Source organism: Papaver somniferum, chromosome 3 (genome assembly GCF_003573695.1).
Source record: "Papaver somniferum cultivar HN1 chromosome 3, ASM357369v1, whole genome shotgun sequence".
Classification (NCBI taxonomy): Eukaryota; Viridiplantae; Streptophyta; class Magnoliopsida; order Ranunculales; family Papaveraceae; genus Papaver; species Papaver somniferum.
In genome coordinates, this window is record NC_039360.1 from 197,898,285 (window position 1) to 197,910,952 (window position 12,668).

General features: G+C 36.2%; 3 long non-coding RNA genes and 1 pseudogene across 4 annotated transcripts; 2 read left to right on the forward strand and 2 right to left on the reverse strand.

Moving 5' to 3' along the window:
• Positions 1-297: 297 nt before the first annotated feature.
• Positions 298-2,036, forward strand: LOC113360508 (annotated as a pseudogene).
• Positions 2,037-2,743: 707 nt separating this feature from the next.
• LOC113362018 lies at positions 2,744-4,717 on the reverse strand. Its single transcript, XR_003365493.1, has 4 exons — positions 4,516-4,717; positions 4,036-4,327; positions 3,585-3,866; positions 2,744-3,462 (listed from the first exon to the last, which is right to left on the reverse strand). It is a non-coding gene; the product is annotated as an uncharacterized LOC113362018 (long non-coding RNA).
• Positions 4,718-5,222: 505 nt separating this feature from the next.
• On the reverse strand, positions 5,223-6,127 carry LOC113358388. 2 transcript variants are annotated; one of them, XR_003364518.1, is made up of 4 exons: positions 6,000-6,127; positions 5,847-5,902; positions 5,481-5,684; positions 5,223-5,294 (listed from the first exon to the last, which is right to left on the reverse strand). It is a non-coding gene; the product is annotated as an uncharacterized LOC113358388 (long non-coding RNA). The 2 variants fall into 2 exon arrangements; XR_003364517.1 differs by having other exon boundaries at positions 5,847-5,905; positions 6,000-6,074.
• LOC113358387 lies at positions 5,678-7,729 on the forward strand. The gene is made up of 2 exons (XR_003364516.1): positions 5,678-6,386; positions 7,294-7,729. It is a non-coding gene; the product is annotated as an uncharacterized LOC113358387 (long non-coding RNA).
• The last annotated feature ends 4,939 nt before the right edge of the window (positions 7,730-12,668 follow it).

Sequence of the window (12,668 nt, forward strand, 5' to 3'; positions counted from 1 at the left end):
TATTTACCTTGTTGATTTCCTTTTCCTAGTCTTGTTTCCTTTTCCTAGTCCGATTTCCTTTTCCCGGTCCTGTTTCTTTTTCTAGTCCTTACTAAAGCCTATATAAGAAGAAGGCCTGCCTAGGATCGTAGAGAAACATATACAGTACTATTTTCTTAGTTATTACTCTCGTTTTGCTTTTCCTTCCGTTAGTATCTATAATTGCTTTGCCGATCAGAAAAATATATATCTGTAATAATTGCAATTAAGGGTTATAATATATCTGAGAAATCTCAAGTGTTCAGAAATTAATTAGTTATGGGAAGCTTTAAGCACGATCGAGATGGGAAAGAAAAGAATACTGGGAAGAAGTTGGGCAGGGGTGCAGGTGTTTATATTCCTCCGTTTAAGTTGGTTAGAATGATGAGAGATGTGGAAGATAAGAGCAATCCTGAATACCAAAGGTTGACATGGGATGCATTGCGTAAATCTATCAATGGACTTGTGAAAATGCGATTAATATCAAAAATATTATTCCTGAATTGTTTGCTGAGAATCTTATTAGAGGAAGAGATTTGTTCTGTAGAGCATGTATCAAGTCTCAAATGGCTTCACCGGGTTTCACTGATGTTTTCGCAGCATTGTCTGCTGTGATTAACACAAAGTTTCCTCAAGTGGGTGAATTGCTTTTGAGGAGGATTATGTTGCAGTTGAAAGGAGCTTATAGGAGGAATGATAAGCCACAGTTACTTGCTGCCACCAAGTTTATAGCTCATCTTGTTAACCAGCAAGTTGCTCACGAGATTATTGCTTTGGAGCTTCTTACTGTACTGCTAGAGAAACCCACGGATGATAGTGTTGAGGTTGCGGTCGGGTTTGTTACAGAATGCAGTTCGCTTCTTCAGGATCTTACACCCAAGGGTCTCCATGGTATCTTCGAGCGGTTTCGTGGAATACTTCATGAAGGTTTGATAGATAAAAGGGTTCAGTTTTTAATCGAAGGCCTCTTTGCAATTAGAAAATCGAAATTTCAGGGACACCCCGCTGTCCGACCTGAGTTGGATCTTGTGGAACAAGAAGATCAGTTTACTCACGAATTATCTCTCGATGATGAGATAGATCCTGATACTTCTCTGGATATTTTCAAGGTGGATGCACAGTTTGTTGTGAATGAAAAACATTACGAAGATCTGAAGCGCAGCATACTTGGTGATGATGAGCCATCTGATGAAGAGGAAGTCTATGATTCAGCCTCGGGTGATGAAGAATCTGACCAGTACGAGGAGCAAATGAAGATACAGGATGAAACAGAGACCAATCTTGTGAATTTAAGGAGGGCAATATATCTCACTATCATGTCTAGTTTAGATTTTGAGGAAGCTGGTCACCAACTGCTTAAAATTAAGCTTGAGCCAGGTCAAGAGATGGAACCGTGCATAATGCTGTTGGAGTGCTGCAGTCAGGAGAGAACCTATCTTCGATATTATGGTCTCTTAGCGCAGCGCTTTTGCATGATCAACAGAATCTATCAGGACAACTTTGAAAAGTGTTTTGTCCAGCAGTATTCCATGATTCATAGGCTCGAAACTAATAAGCTCCGCAACGTCGCCAGATTTTTTGCACATTTACTTGGTACAGATGCTTTACCTTGGCATGTTTTGGCTTATGTTCGCTTGACAGAGGAGGATACAACTTCGTCTTCACGTATCTTCATAAAAATACTATTCCAGGAATTGTCTGAGCACCTTGGTATAAAGTTGTTGAATGAGCGGCTTAGTGAACCCACGATGCAGGACTCATTTCGGTCCATCTATCCTAGGGATAATCCTAAAAACACAAGATTCTTTATTAACTTCTTCACATCAATAGGGCTTGGCGGTATCACAGAGAAGTTACGTGCAGACCTGCTTATTATGCAACAACAAGAAAAACAAGTTCCGGTATTTGAAGGAGAATCCGAATCCGAGTCGTCAAGCTCGGAGAGTGAAATGGATATGGAACAAAGCTGCAACAAGAGACGAAGGAGGTATTAGAAGAAGATGAGGGTCTAGAGACCTCCCATACTCCAGTTACAATATTCCAGTTACAATAACATAGAACACAAATAAAAAATTTGTATCTTTAGTGTTTTTATATTTACAGTCCCATTTTGTTTCATCAATTACCATTCTTTGCACCAAAGACAAAAACGATATTTTTAACACAATAATCAGGATTGCTCTTAGAAGAAGATGAGGGTCTAGAGTCCTCCATACTCCAGTTGCAATATTCCTTACTGTAGTTTTTGCTGCCTTATCAGAGCATCCTGTATGGATATTTATCCTATGATGTTAATAACATAGAAAAATTGCATCTTTAATGTTATTATCTTTACAGTCTCGGTTTGTTTCATCGATTACTATGATTTGTACCAAAGATTAAAAAACGACATTTTTAACGCAATATTCACAAATTGAACGTTGCAAATAACTGTGTAAGCTGGAACGGAGAAGGAAAACCAAAAACAACAATGGTAGCACTAGATAAAAAATGAGACTAAAAAAGCTTTTCATTTTCAGTGCTCGTCTTAGAAGGAGATGTAAACAAGAAACACCAAGTCTTCAGGTTTCATTGGTGTAAGAATGGACCGGAACTGGCATTGTTCTTCTCACCATCTTCCCCCTCTTTCTTGACTTGTTGCATATTATAGTTGAAACAAGTAGGTAAACCTTATGAATCAGAAATCTGAAATTTAAATCTACTCTTCAACAGAACTGTTCCGATGGTAACAACAGATAAAAATAAAATAAAATTTATGACTTACTATTACAAATGAAATTACTGAATGATCTGCTAACCATAGATAGAATACACACTGGTGAAAATTGTGTCAAAAAAATAAAACAGATTGTCATTTCAAAGAAGTCTCTCTCAAGTGTACAAGCTTATTGACAGTAAGAAGAGCAAGCTTTGCTACTCTTACAGCCATTAGCAAAGCTCTATACCTGGATTCTGTCAAACAAGGTAGACGTTTCAAACACTCAAACAGCAGATATTGTTGAAGTTTCAGCTCCGCGATGCAGATGCCATGTTACTTTTTAAAACTAAACACAGGTTTGCCAAGAATGAGAAACTGTTTAATAACCACAACGAGTGAACTGTAAGAACTAATAACTCTTGACTCAGCATTATCCCTAGCAAAGAGTGAAGTGTCAACTCACTGTGACAAGGCATATCCTGGATCATACCACCATGACTCAAATAGGTTATCCAATTTAATCCCTCCTTCGTCTCTTGTGACGTTGTTTCTTCCTATGTCCTTCGCTCTCAGAACTTGAAGAAGAAGACTCAGATTCTCAAACAGAACTCAAACTAAAAAAAGTTAATGGAGAATCTGGTGTTTTTAGGATTATTCCCAAGGAAGATGGACTCAAAAGAATCCTGCATGCTGTGTTCAGTATGCCGCTCATTCAACAACCTGATACCAAGGTGCTCAGACAACTCCTGCCATTATGAATCATAATAATATTATAAGGCTCAATATCATAACAAATAAAGGCGACTTTCTGCTAGATGTCTATTTTTAAACCACAGGGTGGTGCAACATAAAAAACGTAAATATATACCTGGAATAGAATTTTTATGATGATATGTGAAGACAAGGTGGTATCATCCTCTGTCAAGAAGATACAAGCCAAAACATGTCAAGGTAGAGAGCGAAGAGTTTGGCGACACAGCTTATAAGTTTCGAGCCTATGAATCATCGAATACTACTGGACAAAACACTTTTCAAAATTCTCCTGATAGATTCTGTTGATCAGGCAAAAGTGCTGCCCTAAGAGACCATAATACTGAAGATAGGTTCTCCCCTGACTGCAACACTCTAACAGCATTATGCATAGTTCCATCTGTAATAACCAATGTGAACAAATGTTAAGCATAGGTTCCAAAGAAATCATCAAACAATCCAAGCATATGTAAAGAAATAGCAAATGTAAAACTGGAAGAAAAAAAAACTGTTTGTCTAATGCAGATCAAGAAGAGGAGTATGCAACAGAAGGTACATCCATCACCTACCTCTTGACCTGGCTCAAGCTTAATTTTTAGCAGTTTGTGACCAGCTTCCTCAAAGTCTACACTACACATGAAAGTGAGGTACATTGTCCTCCTTAAGTTCACAAGACTCGTCTCTGTTTCATCCTGTACCTCACTGCCTCCTTGTCCTCATCCTCCGCGTCAGGTTCATCATCCTCACCACCCAAGGGTGCTTCAGAGCCTCTTCTTAATCAGATGCCTCGTCACCGAAGCATGCCACGCTTCAGAACGCTTCTCATTCTCCAGAAAGTGGGGATCCACCTTGAAAATATATCTGAATAATTACAAATGAAATATGTTATACAAAGGAAAAAAGCAATAGACTACCTATACTGACCCCAAATTCATATACCATGTTGCCTAACAAACTTGAAGAAATGTTTAATAGATATATGTCTATTCAAAAACTTACAAAGAACAATAAACACCCATATATGTTTATTGATAGCCAGGAAAACTTACAGAGACACTGCTTCTTCCTTATCTTCAGATTTTCTGTAATCGCAATCTTTGTATCTCGTCTCCTGCTTCTATCATACACTCTGTAGCTTGAGATTTTTCTTCTGAAAACAATCATTCTGAGACTGAGACTGATGGGTTCTGTTGGTCATGCAAAAGCACTGTCCTAAGAGCATCCACAGTGGGAGAGTAAACCCAAATATTTGGTCTTTTGAACAGACGTAGTGGAACGTACTATCGATCAAATTTTGATCAACGACTAAAACCCAGAGTATATTTGGTCTGGGACCAAGACTAAACCCAGATATAGTCGAGCGTTGATATACTTCACGCCCCACCACCAGGCGGACATATAGTGCACGTCCCACATCAGGCGTTGGTATAGTCTACGCCCCACACCAGGCGTTGGTATAGTTTACGCTTCACATGGGGCGTACGTAAAGTCTACGCCCCATTTTTTTTTTTTAATTATTTTGTATGGGTATACCCCCGCCCCATTCTTTGTTTCCAAAATCATTTTAGTGGGGCGGGCATTATACCTCCGCCCCACTTCTTTCATTTTTTTTTTTTTTAGTGCACGTCCCAATCAGGCATTGGTATAGTCTACGCCCCACACCAGGCGAACGTATAATGTACGTCTGACCAAATTTAGTCTTTCCACCGTAGCGTCACACACCATACTAAACCCAAAATTTGATCTTTTTTTCCCTCTTTGGTCTTTGGTTATACTCGCACCATTGCAGTTGCTCTAAGAGACTATAATGCTGAAGATAGGTTCTCTCCTGCAACAACACTCTCAGAGCATTATGCACAGTTCCATCCATAATACCCAATGTGAAAAGAAAAAAAAAATGCCAAGCATGGGTTCCAAGGAAAACAATCCAAGCACATGTAAAACTGGAAATAAAAACAGTTTGTCTAATGCAGATCAATAAGAGGCGTATGTAACAGAAAACATCCATCACTACCTTGTGACCTGGCTAATGCTTAATTTTTAGAAATTTGTGACCAACTTCCTCAAAGTCTACATTAGAATAGTGGAGATATATAGTCCTCCTTAAATTCACTAGATTTGTCTCTGTTTCATCCTGAAGTCAAGTCTTCGATTAAAGATTGCACCCTTTTGTCTATCTCTCCTTCGTGAAGAATTCCATGAAACTTCTGAAGGATACCTTAGAACATTAAGTACCACAAAATAAGAGTCAATATTGAAGGCACGGAAGAAAGAAAGTTTAAGAGCAACCACAGATTTGTATTGACAATCAATAACTTAAAAGAACAACAAACACTCATTTATATATATATAGGGCATAAACTTATTGACAGAAACTTACTTCTTTTCTCCTAGGTGCAATCCCCATCTTTATCTCATCTCCTGCTTGAGATTTTTCTTCTCGAAATAACATCAGATTGTGAAACTTAGACTGAGATCTATCCAATAATTAGAGAAAGTAATGAAAATGAAAAGGATATAACAATGTTCTTACTCATATGAACCAAATCGCAGGGATGAGATCCTCGATCCATGAGAGTAGAAGTCATAATGATCTACAGAATTTCCAGGGTAGAGTATGCGATTGTCCCAATCCATTCTGAGAAGAGGCGGAGAGAGAGGAGGAACCGGATTAATTTGAGAAGAGGCGGAGAAAGAGAGGATTAGTTTTAGATGAAAGGCTCTCTCTCTCTATTCTAGGTTAACTGATAAACAAATTTTGATGCCCTCATTTGGTGATGTTATAGTTCTTGAACCTGTTTCGTTAGCATCTCTTCCTCCTGAACACGTGATCACTGACGAGGAATTTGAAAAGGAAATTGATCTCATGATGATGGATTCTGGATCTATGGATGTCGAACCCTCCTCGGCTCATGACCTAGTAAGTAACCAAATCGCTCACTCGTATTTAATTATCTCTGTGTTATATTGTCTGCACTGATTTGTTATTATCTTTTGTTGCTTTGCTTGCTCCGCTGCTGTGATGAACAATGAAATTTCTTTGTTGGAATATTAATGGTTGTTGTTCTGATATAAAATGGATCCACCTTTTGAATCTGTTTAGAAAATTTTAATTTGATGCTATTTGCTTGATGGAAACTATGGTAGATAGTGATTTGGTTAAGAAATATAGTCATCATCTGCCTATTGATGCTTGGTTTGTTTTTCCATCCGTGGGTAAATCAGGAGGTCTAGCCCTTGGTTATTTTGAAAAATCTAATTTAGAAATTTTTAGTTCTTCTTTCAACATGATTCATATTGTTTGCGATATTACTCCTAGAAATTAAGAACTGTCTTTTTTCTTTTGTTTATGGGTCTTTGAATAACACTGGTATGAGAACACAATGGAATATATGAAGTAGTCCAAGTGAAGATGCCAACAGACCCTGGTTGTTGTTGCTAGGTGATTCTAATTTTATAATGCATGAATCTGAAAAACAAGGTGGTATAGCTGAAAACTCCCTAGTTCCGAATTTCATTAGAGCTAAAATGGTTGATCTGAATCTGAATGAAGTTTATTCTTTTGGCAATCCTTTCACTTGGTGCAATAGAAGGTTTAGGAATCTTGTGGAACTAATATTTGAAAAGTTGGTCAGAGGTTTTATGAATGATTAAATCATTCCTTTATAGCTCTTATCCCAAAGGTGAATACCTATATAGTTCCTTCTCCTGCTCTTGTTATTCGAAAAGATGTTAAGATTCCTCTTAGTGCTGTCAGTCATGTTTTATTCTTAGATGGTTCTTTTAAAAACTTTAAGGTGTTGGTATGATCTTATGTGATAATGCAGGAAAAATAAGGTGTTCTCGCTCGGATTTTGGGCTGGTTCTAGATGCAGTTAGTGCGGAGGCTACTGCTTTATTTTTGGCCATCTCTTGGGTGAAGGAGCTAAACCTGTCCAAAGTCCTCTTTGTATGCGACTGTCTTCAAGTGGTGGGTTTTGTTAATGGAGTCAGTTCGTCGGTCGGAAGGATGTGTAGCGATCTTCTTGAAGATTGTCGGAACTTTACTGCTAGTCGTAATGCTTATAAAGTTGTGTACATTATAAGATACCTGACCGGCTTGCACGTCGGGATAGGAAGTTCAGTATTAAAGACTCTTAGGTTCCTTTTCCTGCTTTCTTAGACTCTTCGATTAGTAATGAACTCACTATGGATGTCTGTAATTTCCTTTTTAGTTAAATGAAATGGTTGTTTTTCAGAAAAAAAAAAATAACCATTACGTCATGAAGTAGGTTTGAAGGACATGATGTTTTTGTAGGGTATTATTCCTCAATACTTATATTCAGACACCATCAATTAGACGTAACTAAGTAGCGAAACTGAAACACGAGCAATATTCTAGATTGCTTAATTTCTACTCATGCTGCGAAGAAGGCAAGAAATAGACGTTTGTGCTACCCATGATTGCACAGGTTACGGTTTCTGTGTGAAACAACAACATCATTTAGCTACGGGAAAGATTATAGCCACAACATACGAGGAGTGTAATTATTATTTTCTTGGAACATTCACTCACATTGGTGGTTTACGTCACTCTAAAATGTATTTACCTATCAATAAGTGTCCATGGAGAAGAAGGCGACAAAATGATGATATGGTGCCCTAACCAGATAATTGTGCGACTGTTGAGAGTACATGGAGCGGTCACCTTGCTAAGCCAACATCATTCCGCTTTTAAGAAAATATATCCACGGAGTATGAGGTTTATGATTACACCATCGCGCTTCTGCTTAGTATGGGAATTGGGTAAATCTAATCCAACATCATTCCGATGGTGTTTCATCATCGTCATTCTTCCATTATCATCACATAATTTTGTGAATAATTGTATTCAAAAGAAAAACAGTTGCATCTCTGTCATTTTATTTGATAACCAAGAACAAAAACAACCAACTAGGAAAACTCCTAGTCCCATTTGCATTAAAGTGCTATGTATTTATCATCATAGGAATGATGTTTATAGAATTCCACTTCTCTTACTAAGATCAAAATGAACTTCACTAAAGTGTGGTGTTTGTTGTGTGATTAGATTTAGTAACTTTCTTTCCAATGATGATCAAAACAAGCTTTCATTGGTAATTGTGGTGCTTAGGTTAACCTCGACATGATAAACTTTGTGTGTATATATATATACTTTGGGAGTAAAATATATGTATATATATTTTATGAATATAATAAGAGAACTACGCAGAACAGGCTGTCTTTTCCACCACATTTCACGGGATCAATCTTCATGTGAAGAAAGGAAACATCTCATGAACTAACATAATAGTTCATCTGAAGAATATAAATTGCACATCACATTAACTAACAATAATATATGTCGAATAGATGATGGTGTTTGTCAGACAATTTCTTTGTACCCACTTTTTGTATTGATGGATGATGTTGTTTTGATCTTTCAGATTCTTGAATAGATGTAAACCAAAGATAACTGTCAACAGCTCCATTGTTGACTTGAAACTCTCGAATGCCTTGTTGCCATGGATTCCCCTATGGTTTACAGCGTATTCAAGAATCTGAAAGATCAATGGAAATTTTTCCAGGGCTTTTTAAGTGTTCATCCGTCATTTTCTTCAAGTCGCTTGCAATACCGCACAGTGGTCAAAGAGAACTCTTATATACTTGGTATTTGAGTTACTCTTTTTAGCCTAAATCAAACAACAGTGTAAAAGAATTAAATGTCGGATACTTTCATAAATTCAACAATTCTTAACAATGTGTGAAACAAAATTCCAACCATTCGGAGAGATAAGACTAGTGTTTCCAACCATTAGTCAGGTAACAATCTAATCGGTGTTTTTAACCGGCAATCGGAACGCCGTATTTATTTCAAAAATATCAAGATCTCGAGCAAATCACTCCTTACAAAATGGAGCATATCTTCATGAAGAAGACAAACCCATCAAAATGGTCAGAAATTTTTCCGTTGACCATTCCTTCTACCGATTGTATCGGTTCTTTCTCAATACTCTTATTCCGGTATTTCAACAATTCTCTCGTTGGAATATTCGGCACTGCACTTTTTACTGTATTTAATTACTTATCTTTCTTGATGTACTGGTAACTTAGGTAATCCTTGATTGTTGTGAACGAAAAGTTGATCGTTTATATATAAAAGAAAATAAAAAAAGAAAATAACAAAGATAATTGTTTTAGATATAAATTTGTGTTAATGAACAAGTGGGACTCTTAGTTCTTCTCACTCTCTTCTATTAGATATTTTGAACTCTTAATTCTTCGCACCGATACGTAGACGATGTATATAGCCGATACGATACCGATGTATATATGAGATATATATAGATACGATATTATCCCTACTTGACCAACTTGGGGTTAGGGTTAGAGGTATGGGTTTTATCCAAAATACCGATATTGTTACACCGATACATAGCCGATCTATATAGATGATACGATGCCGAATGAAGAAGATAATAATGATATTTTCCCCACTTGACCAACTTGGAGTTAGGGTTAGAGGTACGGGGTTCTATCCAAAATACCGATACGATACCGATGTATATCGGCTATATAGCCGATAAAAGCACTTTTTTGATGTGCGTTGCTAACTAGATGTAATATCAGAAAAAAATAGTTAGACATTTGAGAAAATACTAATTAAAGTTACAGTTGATTAAAAAAGCAATCAAAATGTGTTTGGTAGAATATCCGACAATGGTTTTTGTCACAAATGAAAAAACAGACATATTTCTGAAAATAGTTGTATTTAATTTTATTGGGTTTAAAAATAACTATTTTATTATTATTAAATATAAATATATATATATATATAAGTATAATATTTTATTATCAATCACAGGTATCATGGTTATTCATAACTCTTCTTCCCCTTTCTCTTTATCATGCAGCTTCTCATTTCGTTTATTTTTTTCATTGCTTCTTTTTTAGCAATTGTTTCGATGGCTATTGGTTTTCTCTTTTGATTGCAATCAAAAGTGTAAACCCCGATTTATCTCTAATAGAGTAAACTACCAGGTAAAAACGATATTCCTTTTTGGGTTTTAAGATTTCGTCTGATTTTTTGTACATTACGTTAAAACGTTCATGATTTATTTCAGTTGTCAGTGCAGTTTCAGCCGAAGGTTTGTTATAAATAAAATAGTAGAGATGTTTGTATTCGAGGTACTACAGATTAATTTTCGGATTTAGTTTTCTTCTCTTTCAATAGTTTTTATACGTTCACTACTTTTATTTCAATAGCTTTTTATGTTATTTCTGATCAAAAAAAGCTTTATATGTTATTGCTTCTAAAATTGTGGTTTCAACTTTCTTTTTGAAAATTTGATGGAGAAAAAGAACCAAACAGAAAGAGATGGAAATAGGAAAAGGATGGAAGAAGGTGGTGCTAATGATGGTGGTAAACGTAAAAGAGATAGTGAACACTCACCTTCAACGGACTTCGCTAGCATCTTACCCTACACTTCTACCAACGTCCAGGTAAATTCAAAATACTGTATTTCTCTTCGATATATCTCTATTTGTTCGATTAGTTGGTTATGTTGTTCATCAGTATAGACCTAATTACGAAATTTTATAGCTTAAAAAAACATTTGATAATGTTGGTCTCCTTAGGCGTCGTTTCATGGTTACTCAAGAGGGTACGAAAAACACCTCTAATATTGCCACAAATCAATGTTATTGCAAATCTTTTATTTGAGTTTTTATTAATATAGATTCGTAATTGTGTTTTCAATATCCAGTGTTCATACTTGGTTTGCATTCTTACTCTTATATTGTATTTGATTTTTTTTATATCTTTATGGAAACTGTTTGTTTAGAGTTTATCTCCCATCTTTTTAATTTTTCTACTATATTGTTAAATGCGTTATTTGTGATCATCCCTTTGTATTGCTGTTACAAAAGATGCTAACCGTGCCATCGAGCTGAAAAATGGTGCATCAACTGGTGGTGGGAGAATTGCTGTCATGTATTGTGCGTCCCTCAAGCAACCATGTTTAAAGAAAAATCAAGGTTTCAATACTTTTCGACCCACAAATATGTATATTCTCCAAGCTATAGGGTGGTGTTGATCAATATGCTTTGATTTTTGATGTTTTTAGTTAATCGAAGACTGACAGAGACACAAATGTTTTTATTTTGAATACAATTATGCAGCAGCTATAATAATGGATGAATGATGATGGTGAAACTCAATTAGTAAACTGTATGGAATCTGGGGCATAATAACGTAAACCAACATGCATAATAATTAATAAAAGAGATTTACCTGATTCCCGTACTAAGTTGAAGCTCGTTGATGTTATCATATCTCCCAAGATGATCAAAATATAGGACTTCAGTAGAAATGGATTAGGAGTTTTCCTCAATGGTAGTCTTTTTCTTGGTCAATTGCAAAGGAGATTAGTGATGGTAACAGATGAATTATGACGCTGAAAATAAATAAGGTCAACCTGAATAATATGAGCAATGCAAGTGATTTATAAACCTCACACTTTGTAGATATTTTTTTTAATAGTGAAATGAATGCTTTGGATTTGCACGGTGACAACACCTGACTCTATCAACCATCACACGAATATCTGGTGCTTGAAATGAGGGCACACCTTATCTCCATTTTGTTGCCTTTTTTTTCCTTGGACTTTTATGTAGCAGGAACTCCGGAAAAAACACTTGGCACATCTTGATTCGTATATATATTTTAGAATGACGGAAACCACTTATATGATTAGATGCTCTAATAAAAATAATTACAATCCTCGTTGTTTATGGATATAATCTTTTCCATAGAGAAATGATATTGTTTCCCAACTTATTCTCTCGTCGGTCGCTCAAACCTCTGTTTCTTGAAATGAGGGCATATGTCATCATCATTTTCTTACCTTCCTCTGCGCGACATGATTTGAAATTAAGCAATCTAGACTATTGCTTGTGTTTCACTTTCTTTGTTTAGGTAATTGTATCTCATGGTGTAACCCCTTTAGGATTTCAGGTCGAGTGTTTCAAAGGTTTCTCAACTCTAATGTCATAACGAAAAAAGTTAAGGTGGGATGATGTTGTGGTTGACACACGTAATCGCACAATCGTCCCTCCAGCGTCGCACCTTAATCAAGACTTTTACACACTATGTATTGTGGTGCACGATTAATTAGTCACGTGAAACATCGTGGAAAGGAAACTT